Source organism: Corvus hawaiiensis, chromosome 5 (genome assembly GCF_020740725.1).
Source record: "Corvus hawaiiensis isolate bCorHaw1 chromosome 5, bCorHaw1.pri.cur, whole genome shotgun sequence".
Taxonomy (NCBI): Eukaryota; Metazoa; Chordata; class Aves; order Passeriformes; family Corvidae; genus Corvus; species Corvus hawaiiensis.
This window is the reverse complement of record NC_063217.1, coordinates 34,559,047-34,577,163: the sequence shown is the minus strand read 5'-3', so window position 1 is coordinate 34,577,163 and position 18,117 is coordinate 34,559,047. Positions and strand designations below refer to the sequence as shown.

At 37.0% G+C, this 18,117-nt stretch overlaps 1 protein-coding gene across 25 annotated transcripts in view; it reads left to right on the top strand.

The window, feature by feature from the left end:
- TENM3 (teneurin transmembrane protein 3) overlaps positions 1 to 18,117 on the top strand; it is a 1,328,112-nt gene that overhangs the window by 959,004 nt on the left and 350,991 nt on the right. The window contains exon 11 of one of the 25 annotated variants that reach the window (XM_048302935.1): positions 11,343 to 11,550. The exons of the other annotated variants lie outside the window; for them this stretch is intronic. The gene's annotated coding sequence lies outside the window, so the exon portion shown is untranslated. The remainder of the gene's footprint in view (positions 1 to 11,342; positions 11,551 to 18,117) is intronic. 25 annotated transcript variants of the gene reach the window in all.

Sequence of the window (18,117 nt, the reverse complement as noted above, 5' to 3'; positions counted from 1 at the left end):
ACTGTCTTCAAACCCAAATGCTGGTCTGGAAGAATGAAAGGTCACAATCCTGGACCAATCGCCCACAGCACAGTAAACGGTGAGGAAGAGAGTGGTACTACGCGACTTGTGTGTGCCTCTGGGAAACTGAGATTCTTTCTCGGATCTGGTACGCAAAGAACTGTGAATGCCAGAATAATATTACTCATAAATTGCCCTACATTAATTTCTATTCCAATTCTGTGTCGCTCATGTAAGTGAAAATCTTGGAAATACGTTTGCTAAATCATGTGGTAAATGGTCTTGTTGATGACTGCAGAGTTGCTCTGGGGTTGGAGCTATTAAGCACTTATTATGGGAATCCAACAGGGCAAATTAAGAGAAACCTCTGTGTGTGCTTGTTATTTTAGGACTTTTATGCTTTCTTCTGAGAGACCTCATGTAGGACCCCATGACCTAAAAAGATTTGATGTCTTTTAGTCAGAGGTTAAGTTCTGAAATCTCAGTTACTGACCTATCAACAATGGAAATAATCACCTCCAAGGGAGGGTTTAGTGTTGTTATTCTTTAATGCTAAATAGCTGAATATTGCTGTTAATAATACATGTAAAGTAGCTTTTTAGCCTTCTGCTTAGTTGTATGTGGTATTTTCACTTATAGCTGAGTCTTTTTATATTTGTAAATTGGGAGGGATATTTTATGTTTCATTGTAAGTGACTGCCAAGTGGGTTTCTTATTTGTTTGTAGCACCATTGTAAGCATTTCCTTAAATTGGGATTGCTCAGATGCGATGGTTGTAACTTAAATCTATACGAGTGTTCCTTGGAAATACTATTCCAAGTACACAAAATCAGTGTGCCTGGCAGAATTTGCTATTATATTAAGTTCTATCATAGAAGAACGAATGCATGGTAATTTTTTGCAGTTTTTAACTGTTACCTTTCAAGGTTTTGAATGTGCAATCCATTTAAAACAAGTATTGCTGCTGTTTATAATGCTGGCTGGATACCTCCCCAGATGCAGGTTTTTAGAGATTTAACAATTTTTAATGCCAGTATACAAATGTATGCTTTTACATAAACTTCAAATTTCACTTTAGAACAGGTGAATCATCTTTCTCACTATTTCTTTTTCTAACTTCACTCAGCTTTCTCTGGAATATTAGCTATCTGAAAAACTGTCATAGTCTTCTAATGCCATTTTTGCCAGGATCGTAAGCATTTTCAGTAATGTTTGTGAGCAGCATTACTGACAGATCTTGAGTTCCAGCTGAATCAGTTAAGTCTTTTGATGGTATAGTTATTTTGCCAGCCATCACTCTTGTAACAGTGGAACTCCCCTTTGAGGAAAAAAAGAGGTCATTCATCTTTTGTAAGATTCATACATGAGTTTTATCACTATAGTAATAAAATTCACTGCTTGGTTGGTAACCACTGGAAAATGTAACCACACTTAGACATGTTGCCATATGCACAGTTAGGTAGCTATTAGAATAAACATACGATAATACATATAAAAATAAAGAGGGAATGTGTGTTTTGGATTAATTGAGGGGTGTTGGACAGTTTGAACAAAACCATAAAAATACCTGAAACAATATTCTGTCCTTCCTGCTTTATCTCAGGTTTCTTTGGTAAGATTGATAAGCTTTTTCTTTTTACTTATTATATGCATTTACAGCTAATATTCTAGGACCCTATGTTGTCTTTAAATAGCATTTTCCCACCATCCTTGTCCGTTTGTTTATAAGGCTCTGTTATCTGCAACTTGCATAGGCAGTGCTTAGATGGCTTCTCTGTAAACTATATTCTAACCATGTATATTCACCAGTATTCACTTCCTCTTTCATTTTCATCTCTATATTTTTGTTGAAATATTATTGAAAGTATCCAAAATTATTTGTATCTATGGTTACTGAATGATTTAATAATTACAGCATGTGGTATAGGGACTGACTGAATGCATTTCCATTAAGGAATGATTTTCATTCAGTGGTATTTTGGGAAGTTTCTAACACTGTGAATTAATATGTTGGGCTGGGACCTCTGGTAGCTTTGCTTTGGAGCATCTGCTTCCATTGCTGCTGTGAATAATTTGTCATCAAGCACAGGGGAGAGGTGTAGGGGTCAGGCAGTGGTACTGCCTTACCTGCAGCTGCTAACCTGCCCAGATCTGTCTGCTACGCAAGCCACAAAATCCTCATGGCTTGCAAATCACACTGCCTGTAAAGCCTGACAGTGCAGACAGATGAAAAGAATAACTGAAGTCTAAAAAAGGTGGGTTCAGGACATGTCAGGTTTTTTCCATGGTGCCAAGCACTTTCAGTTTACATTTAAGGAAAAAGGTGCATAGCATTTTGGAGGTGGCATGCAGCAGCATGCAGGGATGCCTGGTAATAGCAGTATAGAACTTTCCACTCCAGAGGACTCCTGAAAGGAATTTTGGACTTGTGCTTGCAAAGGCAGCAGTAGAAAGGGTGAGGGAATGGGCTGGAGCAGAAACAATTCCCTTTGTTGTGTGAGTACATAAAAAGTACTTTTTTAATGAAGATTGTTAACAAATCCATTGTTGTTGATGTATCACATTGAGCTTCTGTTAGACTCATCTTTTTAAAAAAAATAAAGGTAGTTGAACACATGCATTCAGTGTGCATTGAATGCTAAAGCAAATACAAGTCATTGACTGCTTTTCTTAATGAAGAAAGTGGTGGTGGTGGGAAGTGTAACAGACATTGCTTTTAATGAAATTAAGGTTGCACACAGTCCCAAGAATGCTAATATCTCTAGGTGATACCCATCTCCTTAGTTCCAAGATTTCTATTATTTTAAGAGCTATAGATATCTAAAGAGAAACAGTCAATTTAATTTCGTACACCTTCATTTTTAACAGTTTGTTTTCCATCTGTTTCCCTCTTGGATAGAAGCTGATTTATCGGGAACCTGTTATCCTTATAAGTGGATTTTCTACTAAGGTTTTTAAAGCATCCCTGAGATCCTACTAAGTAATGAAAAAAAGGAGAAAGCTTTTAGTCCTGCAGACTACAGCTGTAGAGTATTTCAGAGTATTGTGTAACAAACCACTGCAAGCTACTCTATACAAATGAGGAAACTGGATAAAATACCATATGGTGCTGCACAGTACTTCAAAGAATTATTTCAATATTTTGAATGGGCTGAAATATCACTTGCAGATTTATTCAGTCTAATTGGGACTTCACAGTTGTACTGTTATAAAGGAGAATATCTGTGCAAGCTAAGTTGTGGGCAGGGGAGGTGGAATCAGACTATAGTACAATATAAACTAGATGAGAATTAACTTTTCCTAAAATGCATAACAAACATGATCATCTAGCATGCTGTTAGCAGCAGCACAGTAGGTTTTATGGTGCTTTTGTAATTTGGATACTCTGATTTGGAGTCTAATTGGATTCCTGGGCAACACTGAATGTCTTACATTCTTAAGTTGTGTAAAGACCATTCAAAATAATGGGATTGACATTAACCTTTTAAAGTTTCTTTTTAAAAAATATATTTGAAAAGATTTAAAAAATAAGCTGCAGTAGAATTAGAGATTTCAGGAAAAACTCTACTCTTGTGTCTTAGACTATAGGTATTCATTCTGATTGGCTCTGTAATGGATAAAATAAATTTGTCGGGTTTTTTTTCCCTGACTTCCAATTACAAGTGCAAACCAAGGGGTTAAAAAACTTCCAATTCAAATTGGAAGGAACAGCTGCCTTGAAATTCAGCCAAAAAATTGTCATTTAGGAAGTCAATAAATACTTACAGAAAAACTTAAAATCAGGGGGGCACAGTATATTCAATGTTTCAGGGAGAAGATGCTGATATAGATGCACTGAGTACTTCTACTTTGAAAAAAAAAAAGGTGTATTTGGCTTTTATTTAAACTATAACTCACATTTATGAGGTTGGTGTTCTGTTGTTGTTGAAGCAGAAGGCAGAGGTGCACTGTTTTCATGTGTCCTTGCTGGTGGTTATATAAAGCAAATCCAGGCTGGTTCAGAAATCTGCGCAGAGCAAATATTAACTTTAAGCTGCTCTTATTTCCTCCAGTATTGTTACTTCTTTCTGAAACAGTGCACCTTGCAGTCATTAAAATATCAGTGCAAAGGAGAAATTCTGTGGACATGGCAAAGGGGGTGGACAGAAGAAGTAGTGACTTTGATTTAAATTGTTACAAAATTTCATTAACTTCATTAGACTCTGGTGTAGTTGTAATTCTCATCAGTGTGTGGCTGAAAGGATGCTGTGATGTGTCAGGTAATCTGATGTCTTTTGCATATTGATTCTGTTTGATGCCAGGCTGTGGAAAATGTACAAATGTTGGGCTGAAAACATCACAGGAAATAAAACCCACAAGTGATGGGGTGCAAAACTCACCTGGCATAGGCCTAATAATGATGTTAATCTTTGCCTTTTTAAAAATGATTATTAAAGGGAGCATCATTTGCAAAGGAATAGCTACTGGCTAGACTGATTTTTCACATTTGAACTCAGAAGCAGTTAATAATCTTTTAAGAGGTTTAGAGGACATTTGTGATTCTGATCTAAAGGTCATCATACCAAGTGAACTAAGAATGGGAACAGTATTTCCCAAATCACTGGGGAATACCTGGAGAAAGGAGAAATATGTTCAATGTGGTCTCAAGGGAGATGAGAAATTCCCTTAGGACAAGAAAAAAATATGTTAAGAGAAGCTTGGATATGCAAAGGAGCTTAGGCTTGAGCATTTTGTTTTTGCTAGTGAGGAAACTGAGGCAGGGAAATGAGTGTACCTTTACAGTTTTGTTTGCACGTGCATATGTTTTTTTTAACATTATCTGAAGTTAAAACCCAAACTGGAATCAGTATGTTTTGGTGCTATCCTTTTCACTCATTTTCCTCATGGGATAACTGATTAATCTATAATGCCTTCAAGTTTTGGAGCCCTGTGAAGCATTGCACACACAGTGAAAAGGATTTCGTGAGGTTAGTCTCTTACTGGGAGGCTTAATCATCTTTACTGCAATGCCTAATTTAAGGGAAGAACGGGGACGTTTGCTAGTGCTGCCAAGGAGGGGGACTGTGCCAAAGTCTCTTCAGAGCCTTAAGCTCCTGGGACCTGCAGCCCTTTCTTGTTAACACTGTCAAAACAGTGCATTTCTATTACTTCACTGGAAGATATTCCATCTGACTTTTGACCAGTAATCACCTTTACAGGGTAATATATAACTTTTTTTGTGTTTGTTTGTTTGTTTTGTTTGGGAAACTCATAATTCAGGTCATAAATGTATATTTTGTAATTCTATCAGCTCTTGTTAGTGCCTCGTCAAGGGGTTCTCCACTGTGTGGTAAGGTATATTGGGGAATAATTGCAGTTGTTTTAACAATCTAGTCCAGCCCCTTGCTCAAAGCAGGCCTTCCTTCAAAGTGGAGTCAGGTGGTTGAGGGTGTTGTTAAGTCAAGCTCAGAAAATCCCCAAGGATGAAGATTTCACAGCATCTCTTGGAAGGCAGCTCCAGCCTTTAACCATTCTCATTATGAAGCTGTGGGAAAGGGTTTGCAGTGTATTTTGCAGATATTGGATTCTGATGCTGACTTGGGTGTCTCATTTTTTACTTCTGGGTAAGATGCAGATTAATTGAACATACCAAGCCTGTTTGGTTTTGATCTAGAGCTTTTAACTGACGCCATCTAAGAATACTGAATTGCTTTTAAATCAGTGTTGAGATTTTACTTGTTGGCATCGGTTTTGATATATTGGAGCTGCCAGGGAGTGTTTTGTAACTCATGAGATGTTTAGTTCTGTTACCTTGTAGCACAGTTTACATACATTTACTTTTTGTTTCTTCAATGTGTAATGGGAGTCCTCATTCTCGGCTAATGCTGAGACATGGAGTTTGCATCTATCTGTCTTTTCCACCTATCTCTGTAAAGTGCAATTATTTTTAGCTGGCTTCAGAAAAAAATGTGTTGTAATGTGTGCATCAAGCTGCATAGCTTGAGAATTGTAATATTCCCAAGAGAATATAGACTCTGTAGAATATAGGGTCTGAAAGTAGCTGATAATCTAGTTAAAACATGAATTTGCTGTTATGTGTGTTCTTGAAGGGAAAATAAAAGTGGGAAGGTGTAGGGTTTTTCTCATGTAACCCTCTAGCTAATCAGGGGCTTCTAAAATTATGTGGGTGATTGAAGATAAAGTTATCCAAAAGGTTTTATCACTTTTTATGTCTCTGAAAATTATTTTTCTTTTCTGTATGAATGCTACTATCTTTTGAAGAAAGGGACTCAACTGCAGTGCTAATGAAGTATAAAGAGCTAAAGCTGTCACTGCTGCAAATGGTATTTGCAGGAACGAGAAGTTAGTTTACTTGATACCTCATAGCAAATGTCTTCGAAAGTCTAAGGTGCTGTCAGTGTGAATTACAATGAAAGCGTTGAGAGAGGAGGTGTTTATGTAGTCTGTCTGGTATGCCTTTTCAAAATATATCTAGGTATGTACTTTGGGAACATATTTTTAAAGCAAAACCTGTGGGTTTGGAACGCTTCTCTTCCCTGACTTAGGGGAACTTGCAACTGGTGAACGATGCCGGTCATTCCAAACGTGTCAGAAAAACCCATCCATGTATTGTGCTCTGGAAGTTTTGACCACTTGACTGAGAAACTGTTATAAAAATATTGTAAGAACTATTCTAACATTACTGTTACTAATTTTATATCTTTTTAGAGAAAATTTTGTGGTGTATTTTTCTAAGACTTCTTTTGTTTTTAAGATCCCTTCATACCTGAAGTAGAAATTAAGTCTTCTCTGTAATATAAACCTAGAAGTTGGAATGGATAGTGATGTAGTGAAATATTACAGCACTTCTGTTCACCTAAGGTTAACTTGGTAGGTCACTGGTTCACCATTGCAAGGGACAGAGCAAATAACATCTACGTACCTGGTACACTTATATTTTTATGTTGCTCTCTGATCCTGTTAAAAGCCACTTGAACTCAAAGGGCTTGAACTGAATTGCGAAGCATGGACCTTGCCTTAGAAAATGGGAGCACAGCCCCTATTCTGAGTTTCAGTAACAATCTCTTGCCAAGAGACAAGGGTTAAGGCCCTATTTTTATTAGGTAGGAATCAGGCATTTGGACTCTTGAGAATCCCTGGATACACCCTTCTGATATCTGCAGGACCCTATGTGTTTGTAATAATCCCACTGCTAGTCTTCTATTGATTTTTATTTTTTTTGTCAAGTACATAAGTATATATCTGTTCATACATAGTGTTAAAGGTAGATCTAGTACATGAGCGACTCCAACCAGCTAGGTGAGTCCAGGCTGAGAAAGGTGGGGTATGTGCTGTTAACAAAACCAGTTGAGATTTTTAAGATCTAGCTGTATGAAAAAATTTTCCTTTGGATAGTCATAGTAAGTACACTATTATCTAAACTTTTACTAAATACTTAATTGAATCTGAAATGCTGAATAACAATACTTTTTCTTGATAATATAGTATTATTTGCATCTTAAAATATATGCATTAGAAATGCAAGTAAATCCTCAATTTATGTATAATTTTGGTTTTATAATGATGCTTCCTAAAAATATGAAAGGTGAGCTGATCTTTGGATACAAGGCTTTTCAGTAGTCATCTTCCTTATTTAGTCATCTAAAGCTAGGGAAGATACTTTATTGCTGTGTTGCGCAGTCATTTTTTTTATCTGTTGTTAAAATGCTGCCTAGTCATTTGTTGTAGAGGTAAAATATTGTTTGGCCGTTTATTATGGAGAGTCAAAATGTTGGCTGCAATGGAAGAAATTGAACTCTACTTGGATTATTAACTTCCTCCCCAACTGATGTCTCAAGCGAGAGAATTGTCACTTAAAAATAGTGGGCTGCTTTAGCAATATCTGCTTGTCATGAACTCATAGCCATAATAGAATTGCATATAATGGATAACATCATAAATTTGGGTGGGGAATTAATAGCAATAATTTACTTTCTGGTTATGCTGCCTTTTCCTTCTTAGAAAATACGCGTACTTTGATATTTATTGTAGATACACATTCTCAAGTGGCAATTAAGTTATGTTTTCTTTTTGTGTGTAAAAGTAATACATTTACTGAAGATTCGCTTGGCAGTGTGGGAGGGAGAAAGCAGAGTTCTAGCTACATTTCCTTCATATTACCCCATCTTCTTGCTCTTCAGCCATGGCATTGAAGACTTGCCCTACAGTTTGTTGCTGTGACTTCGCAGCTCCAGCCCTGCGTGGTGGCTGAGCTCTGTTCAAGTTCCATCTCTTTCCATCTCTTTAGTCAAGTACCTGTTTCCTTGTCTTCAAAATATGTTATGGTTTAACAGTACAGTAAATCAATTGCTGGAGTACTCTGTACCCCAGTACAAGACCCAAATACAATTCTGAGTCAATAGTAATTTGCTCCTCTGGGTTTGTTTTTTTACTTCCCATAAGCAGTTTTGTGTTGATTCGCATGTCACCTATCCATGCCATTCTATCCATACCATTCTGACTTGGTGCAGGACTGGGTTGTCTTGCCTGCACTTGCCTAAGCTCAGTCTGGCTAGTTTGGCCGGTGTAGCAATCATTTTTGTTGAGGTAAAGTTTGTACCATTAGATGATAGAGTAGTGCTCCTCGCTGCTGCTGCTGCTGTTTAGAGAATTGCTGCCTTGTTAGCCTAGTAAACATGTTTAGTTTGAGTGCTGACAGTTTATCGTGTCAACCATTGACAGGGGTAAATTTCCCTCTGTATTAATGCAGAAGGAAAATGGCCAAGCAAGCATTTTTCTGTGTTATTTTTACAGCCACCAGCCAAGGCTACAAACTGAGCCTTTTGGGTTCGATTCTGTGGAGTTGGTGTTGGAAATTCTGAAGTGATGAGAAGTTATTAATTCTAAAACCAGATACCCAGATAGACTAAGTAAGAAGTATTGTAAAGAATTTTTAAAAAAATCGTTTTCTTAAAAAGTATAGAATTGGTGATGGCAAACTGTTTTATGACTTTACTGTACACCATATGGTTAATGTAGGTCAGTCAACGTCCCTGGTTGAATGTATCCATTGTATGTCCTTCTCTTGGGACATTCCCTCTTCCTCATGTATTATAAGGGTGACAGAGGCATGTGGCTTTAGTGTTTAGGGAAAGAGCCTATTTTAAATTTTTGCAGAGGAAATTTGAATTGAGATAGTCCAGAAGGTTTGGTTTGTTGTTGGGGTGTTAGGTTTTTTGGTTTGTTTGTGGTTTTTTGTTTCATTTTTGTTTTGTCATTTTCCCCCTGTTGCCCTTCCCCCCCACTTTGTCTCTTTGTGCCTGTGTCTAACTGAAAAATATTGTGCAATCATTTACTGAAGTCTTCAGTTTCTGAGAATCACTAAATTCCCTTCTTTGTGTCATATACTATATGGTGTAATTACAGAATTGATCCAGAAAAAAATGGAAATGCCTTTGCTTTTGGAGACTTTCTCTCAATTTTCAGTCACTGATGTAAATATAGTGGCATTAGTGGGCAAGTTGAATAGACTTATAGGATCCTTCCTAAGAAATGAAACCTCTCTCAGACTAAAACCCACCTTAATATCACTATCTCATTTCTGTTATTCGTGTATACTTTTTTATGAGAGCACTAATTTTCAAATTTTATTAATACTATATATAATAAATTTAGATAATAAAATCAAATACAATAGATGCAAAAAGTTTAGGAAGTGAACAAATAAGAGAGTGATGCTTGCAGATACAATCTTGCTACTGTTTACCTGTGGTATCAGTCATGGACTCCGTAGCAAACATGTAATTAAAGATTGCATCAAAATGCATGAAACTAAAAAACCATTTCTCAGTTTATGTATTAATACTTAGCTGTAAATGGGAAATCTCACTTGCCATCATACACATTTCATTCCATAATTTTTTAATGGTCACCTTGCAGCATGGATAGTGTAGTTTTTAAGTGTGGGTTTTGAACTCTTAATTCCTCTCCATTGCAACAGAGTCTGCCCTACAAACTGCAGGAATATTTAACAAACACCTGGAAGAGGATGACAAGTTTAGATTTAGGAGACAGATGTGTTTGAGAGGTCTGGTTCAGTCTGCTCCTTATTTTAGTAGTTTGGGTGACCTTTGTTACTTAAAGGGCTCCAAAACTGGATTGGCAGCACCATACACCAGACTGAGTGGTGGTTGCCTCAAAGAAAATCCTGACTGCTGCAGGGATTCAGGTGTTTACCCAAGAAGCAAAGAACGTTGTTGTTTCCAGTAGTGTGGACTTCATATTTGTGTTTTAAAGAGCATAATCTCTCTCCTGTCCCTGTGGCTGTGTTATTACACTGTTAATTGATTTGGGATGCTGGACCATATCTTTAAGGTGTACTGATAATGTTTGTGGAATATGGCAGAATTTTACTGACCAAGACATAAAAGAAAATCAAGATTTCTGACAGGTTATAAGGAACTTGGTCCTGAAGCAGCTGATCTGAAGAAAAGAAATACTTAGAGACATATTAATTCAGAATTTCAAAGTCAATCATAGGACAATCGTAGGACCTATCTTTAAAAAGTTACTGTTTTAATTTTAATTTACTATGACACCTGGTAGGCCACCAACACCCCAGGTATTCCCCTGGTACACTGTTCAACTTTGTTCTGTCACTGCAGGAGCAGATTCTAGCCATCAAGTTGGCAGAGGATCACCTTTGGGAACAAATAGGAGTCATGTACAGCTGAAATAATGGCTTCTGTGTCACTTACACTATTACCTTTGGTTTTGACATTTAGCTGGTGGGAAGAAGAATCTGCTTAAGTACAGTCTTCCCTGCCATAAGATGTTTGGTTTTCTGCCATAAATTAAAAGTAGTTAATAAGGAATAGGTATCCTAGCTGTAGACAACTGGACCTCCTGTTGCTATTGGTCTGATGGGGTAATAATTCTGGCAAGTTCTGTGAGCTAGTAAAAATAGTGAACGTCCCTTTATGTGAAGGCTTTTCAGTTTATTGAGAAATTTCTAGGAATACCATCAAGTTCCATTGTTTAAACATATTTTAGTAGTACGTATCATTGAAAAAATTTTCAGTAGGATGTTTTAGTTTCCCTGAACAATTTCTTATTAATTTGTTTGCTTTCTAATGGAGAGTTTTGGTTGGAAATCTGTGAAAAAAACCACTGTTCCTCTGACTTAAACGTTTTAGATTAAACTGTTTCCACTATACCTTTTAAAAGATGTAATTTGAGAAAATTGTACCTTTTTGAGGGCTCTTTCTCATGGAAATATTTGTAAAGATAAGTATCAAGGGTAAATAGAATATGGTGCAGAAAAAAATAATCTTAGAACTGAGAATTCCATTCTTTTTTGGCAGCATCTAAGCCAGCCTGACCAAGAGCAGTGACTCTCACAGCCATTGCTGTTAAACTGTTCGGGTCCTTGACAGCTGGATCGTTTACTGACCCTTCTCTTCATGTGATTTCTTCTGGGATCAGATACAGCACTGCCATGCTGAGTATTTCCCAAATGCAGGAGGACCGAACCAGAGATAGACTTATCTTAGACTGACGACTAGATTGATGGTAAGCAGTGCAGAAGGTTCAAGCCTCATGCTAGCATAAAATCATTTGACAGATAGAAATATTTGCTTATAAATTGAAAGAGTAGGTAATAATAGTGTTTTTTATGATTACATTACATGATATTTTGTGATTACACAGACTAATAGCTAGCAGATGGCAGAGTATACATTTTACTTGTTTACCAAGTTGATGGATGGCAGTGATTGAAAAACATTTTTTTCCTTGTTGCATTACTCTAAAAGCTTGTAGTGGAAAGGCAATTTACAATATGAGTCAACAATAATTTGTATCTGCTCTGGATTTTGGGGGGCATCAGTTATTCTATTTATTTTATTTGACTTCTCTCAATGATATTTTCTTCTTAGGGGAATGGGAAAAAAATGAAATCTACTTTGAAAACCATCTTTAAAGGGATGCATGCGCGCTTACAGTCTACATATACAAATAGTATCTATTTGTATGAAGAAAAAATGGTGGGAGGTTTTCTCCACTGTTCTATTTCAATGTTTATCGTATTACTTGGACATTTTGATGAAGAGAGATATGCTCTGTCTTTTGTTTAGGCACCTCAGCACAAATCTACGTTGCTATATTGCATGCTACCAAGAGAGTTAAAACTATCCAGTCACAATAATAATGGCAGTGGTTTTCATCCCATTTGTTTAATTGGTATTGACTTACTCAGATTATCTATGTGTATGTTTTGGATGTATCTGCTCTTCAAGGGTTGTTTGGTTGGTTTTCTTTCTTAGGTGCAATGACTTGGGAATACTCCATAGCCATGAAGTTGTTTCATGAGTAGTAGACCTAAAACCTGAATTTCTTTCTTGGTTCATTTCCTATGTATTTTAGTCCCCACTGTTGGGTGCCCTAGCTCCCTGCCATGTTCCTCAAGTGTGCCATTCATTTTAGTCTCTCTCAATGGTTTTTGGGTGTATTAGGAATGTCATGCTTGTGGTTTCAACAAATAGAACCTGAATTTTGATTATTAGTAGTTTGCCTTTTCTTTGAGGGAAAAGGGGCAAAGCTGCAATTGCTCTTCCCCCAAGAGTCAGTGTTTGGTCCTATTTTTCTGTAAGTTTTCTAACTTCTGTAAAATTCATATCTGAGACATCTAGTATCTTGCAAAATTTGATAGAACTTGGACAACATGGTTCAAATTTTATGATTTGTGTTTAGTCATCTCATAATAACATTATTTTTCTGGAAAAATTGAGCTAAAACACTGAGATGGAGCCAGAATGTCATTTCTGCTTAAAGAATCCAATAAGACCATGGATTTTTTTCCCCTTAGTAAAAGAGGAAGGGAAATCATTGCAAGAATTACTGTGACTGGACAGGATAAAACATAACTTGAGATATTCTTTTCAGATAAGAAAACTTTTGCCTTTCAGCCAGAGGACACTTCATAATGTATATGCCTATTTGTAATAGAAATATTGAGTCTGTTTAAAACTGTCCCTTGAATTCCCTTTATGAATTACACACATGATAAGACCTGAAAATACATTTTTAGTAGTATCTTCAGTTTTATATCAATCGTGGATAGATCCACCAGGCCTCTCTAATTCTACCTTACAACTACTGTCTCTCAAAGGGTTTTCATTACTCCAAACTGCTAGTGGCCTTTCAATAGGGAGAAAGCCTATGATATTGCCTTACTTTTTGTAATGTGGGGGGAAAAAAAAATACATATTCAGATAGTTGCTGGCAGGTTTAGTAAGCTTGTTTTTCATAGTCCCTATTCCCAAGGTAAACTTTTTCCTGGGCAGTAATTGATCCATTTTTCATTTCCTTCATCTTCTGCTTTTCACCACTGCATTCAGATTTGTGTGGCAAATATATATGTACATATGTGTCAACAATTACTGTCTTGTTCAGCTTCCCTACCCTTGACTGAATTTTTATTTTGCATTTTCCACAAGATCCAAGTTTCAGACCGGTATGATAATATGACATTTTCCAGCTTGTATCAGCAGAGATGAAATGCCTTTGGTAATGATGCCTCTGGTTGCAAGGAGGAGAATGAGAAATAAACGGTAGAAATGTAGCTACCAAGACTCCAAATTGATTTTTATATGGAAACCTGAATTATGTACCTGAAAGTCACTGGTAAATGCTTGAGGTTCACCAGTACAGGAGAAGAGCAGTAGAAAAGAAAGAGCAATGCTTAAATTTGTATGGTGCTCTTGCTGGGAGAAGATGAGTCCTTCAGCAAAAAGTGACTGTTGCCTCAGAAACAGTTTCTGAGTCTGGATTCACTGTGTAATGCTTGCTGGATTCAGATGATGAAGCCAGGTTGTGGGGTGAGGATCATGGTTTCATGAACCCTGTTGGAGTCCCTGCCTGTGCCCACACCTGCCTGCCTGAGTGCTAGACAGGCTGAATGCAGATGCAGGCAGGGGAGTGGACCCACCTTAAAACTGACTTGGTGAAAGTGAGTCTTTAACTCAGATGAGCCTTGGTAACAAGGACACCCCAGACTTTGGGATGGGACAAGGGGCAGGGGGACACAGACCTGGCCAGAAGCAGGAGAGCACAGGGTTGCTGCTCCTGTGTAGTTTCATGAAAACTAGTCTTAATCCTATTAGAGAGATACAGATGCACCTTTCTGGTTTAGAAGATGACAGTGATTAGCATGCAGGTGCTGTTAATGTGCAAATCCCAGAGTTTTGCCAGGGTTATAGATGATAAAGTAAGGGATAGGTCCTAATTAAGGAATATATAAAATGGACAATTGACTTCAGTTGTCTTTGCTCAGATTTTTGTTGGCAACATTGATTCTTATTCATGCATGTAGTCTGCGTAAGGACAGCCACAGCAGTTTTGGGCAGGTCATTGAATTGGTGGGGTTTATTTTGTTTTGAGTAAAAAAAAGCTAAAACCTGTTGTAGCTCTTTAGCAATTAAAAAAATATATATTTACTGCCTGGTATATGACAGTGTTTGGGTGCCTGATTAAATTTAAAAGAAATAATTTACAAATAGCTTAATGTTACAAATTTTGGAATAGAAATTATTCATTGTATTCTGTTTCTTAGTCAAAAAGCCCTAGGCTCAATACCAGCTGAGGTTGAGACAAGGCTTTGAGATCGTATGTACAAAAGGTTGAGGGAAAACAAAAACAAAACAAGAGGAAAAGTAGTTCATATCTCCAGGAGACATATTTTTAGTAATGAAAAGACTTTGTTCTTTTGAACGTTGTGCTTTTTTAGTCACTTTTCAAAATTAGGCACTGCTGTTTGCAATAGATTTTAGTGGAATTTGCATATTGCATGCAGAAGAGACAGAATATAGGAAGCAGTGTAGGTATATTAATTTATTACAGCAAATCACTTTAAAGTATTAAAATTGTACAAATAAGATTCAGCCCTGTACTTAAAAAAAAAAAGTGATTAGAAGATTCTACTGCTGTAGATGCACAAGAGTATCTAGAAATAATGAAGGGAAGAAAAAATTGTTTCCCCTCTGTATGTGCTGTTTGTTGTGCCCAGTCTCCTCTCCCCTTGCCAAATGACACTGATTTGCTTATATGTTTTGGTTAGGATCCCAGGCTTGATATGGTTCATCTTCTAGATGCTCTTGTTTGTGAGATAGGAGCAGACATCTTGCTCAAAGTCACAAGAGGCAAATTCTGTTTCAGGAGGCTAAATATAATATTTTTTGTCTCCACTTAGTTCCCTCTTTACCCTGTGAAAACCTTGTTTGGAAAATTGAGTAGTATCCATTTGTGCTTTCAGTTTTTGTGAGAAAAAATTTCTTATACTGAAAAGTAGGATATTGATCTGTATGACATCCCTATACATAAAGCATTCACTGACATATCTTCTGTATTTCCAGTCTATCCCTTACAGGCAAGATCACACTTCTTCCATTTACTTAAGAATAAATATTAATTTAAGAAAAGCACTCTTTCTCCACATACATGCACTCACAAATGATTGACTGTATTTGTTTAGATCAGTTGCACTGTCTTGGGGAAGCTAGAGGGAGAATTGGAAATGCATCTACTGTATCTCTTGTGTAAATTAGTTTTTTGATCGTTTTGATAGAAGATAATTGCTTAAACATGACAGTTAATTTGTGTTGTGTTCCAGTGTCGAAGCTTCAGAGAAAGTGTTACAGCATGTACAGCTGACTTTACTTTAAATTTTCTTTACTTTGTACCAGAGGCATTTTTATCTCAGCTAGAAGTACAGTACTTATTTTTTGCAGTATGCTAGTACAGCAGTCTGTGCAAGGAATAGAATCTTAGTTTTAATCTTACTTTAGCATGACCGTGTCTTTGCTATAAAATACTACAGAATTGGAAAATTGTAGTATTTAATGCCTGACCTTCAGTATATAGGGTCTCGAAATCCTAGCAGAAGTCAGTTTTTCCAAGCAATGAAAAGTACACTTAAATCTATTTGTTATCAATAGCCTATAGGAAGGTTAGGTTAAAAGGCTTACTTTTAACACCTCTTTATCGTATATATTTTTGTTATAGTACATGGATAATTAGAAACAAATAAATTTTTGCTTCATAATAAAGCCCCTAGTATTCTATCCTCAGACAATAAACAGGCATTGGCTTTTGATGAAATAGTAAATGAGTGAATAATCATATTTACAATTCTGGCTATGAAAGAAGAAATCCAGGTGTTCACTATTAGTATGTCCAAATCAGTTCGCAAATTCTGGTGTCTGACATAAATTGAAGTGAAGCAATTGAATTGTAACATAATGCTGTGTCATTACACCTCAGTCTTAAATTGTGCTTGTACTCAGAGTCATTTGAATAAACTTGGAAATGTCCATGGAATTGATGCTGTGTTATTAATGAGGAAGTAACAAATCACTGTATGTTTGATCACACTACGGTGTTGCAGAAGAAACAAAACAAAAGAAAGTATCTGAAAGGAACAAAACAAGCAAGGAGCTTCTGTGGTGCTGGTTTTTTATAGAGGCTCTGTCTCCCTGCCTTGGCATGTCCTGCTAGACCAGGAATGCTTGTGGCATTTCATAAGAGCAAAAATCTGAGAGATGATAATGTGGTCGTTTCACAGAAATGCTGATGACCAGACACTGACTTACAAGGAACACTTTCACTGCTGCTGTTAGGAGAAACATAGCCAGCCTTAATGGCTCTTAAGGCCTGAAGCAATTGCATGGAGAACAAGTGTAAGGAGAAGTGCTAGGCTTGAGAAAGCACTGATAAATTATGCCCCTTGTTTAATGTTCATCAGTTTGGATTTCTGATTTATGCCATCATCTATAACACAGTCAGCGTCTGTGACGGGGCAGGCTGTGCTGCTTAACCTGGCTTGGGTTCCTGGCAGTTCAGGGTTCCTGGTAGTTCATCGTCCTGGGGGAAGGCTGGTGGCTCTTCCTCCTCTCCCGTCCACAGTGAGCATGCAGTCAGCAGGACACAGTGAGAAGGAGCAGAGCACTTCAGCATTTGGAGAACAAGCATTACTTAACTTGCTGTGCATATCTTCAAATTGTTGCACTTGTGAACGAACGCCTCAGCATTGCATATAATGGTATTTTATAGTATCATAAAAAGAAAGTTTAATCTTGATTTGTTTGCTACTGTGGCAGAGTTACTGAAGCACCACCTCTGCTTCTTTTCCTGAAGAAATTTATTCTATTGTAGGTTTTGATTCCTGGCCTGAATGCTCCTTGCAAATGTCCAAGAGGCGCTGTATATTAAAATATACCCTTATTCCTCTTGGTACCATACCATGATAAATATGAAGTAAAAGATCTTTAAAGGTACGCATACATCTTCCCAAGAGACAGATTTTTGCAAATCTGTCTCCATTTACTCTCATTAGTATTAAATCAGTACAATTGATAACAAATGTCAGACACTAATGTTTCTGGTGAAGCAGGCCATCTGCCTGTTTCGTAATATGAACATTTATGCTCACAATCAGTATACTTCAACAACTGGCCTGGAAATGCCAGGTAGTAATGTCTGTTACTTGAGGTCTCTGAATGCATTATGTATATTGGAACCATAATTAGTTCCATGCTTCTGGCAAATGTAGTTATTAAAGCAGATATCTTTCTGTGGATTGCTTGCCTCCATTGACAGTACCATCCTCCTCTTAGTCTCTGTTTTATTTCTCTGTGATTGATTGTTTGTTTCTTACTAATGTATTTATTTTTCAAGCTGGTTTCCTCTCTTTGAATAACTGGAATTTTTGAAGGCTGACTACCAACTAAAGTAATGCGATATTCAAACAGAATTGTCTTGCCATCAATTTACCACTTTGTTTTGACGGAAAGTTTTTGATTAAAAACAAACACTAAACAAACTAAAATTACAAATATCTGTGAAATTCCTCAATTAAAGCTTTCAGGACTGAAGAATAACTTGCTTTTATTCTGCAGGGTGCAATGGAAAGTGAAAGAGGACTTGTATTTCAGATGACTGTTTAGTTGTCCTTCTTGTGTTGATGCACGTGCTTTTACTGGGAAGGGTGGACGATAATGGGCTTCGGTCTCTTTGGCTTTCCATAAATCTGGATTCTTTATGTCAGCAGTTGAAATCCATGTTTGCAGTCAGATATTGCCAGTT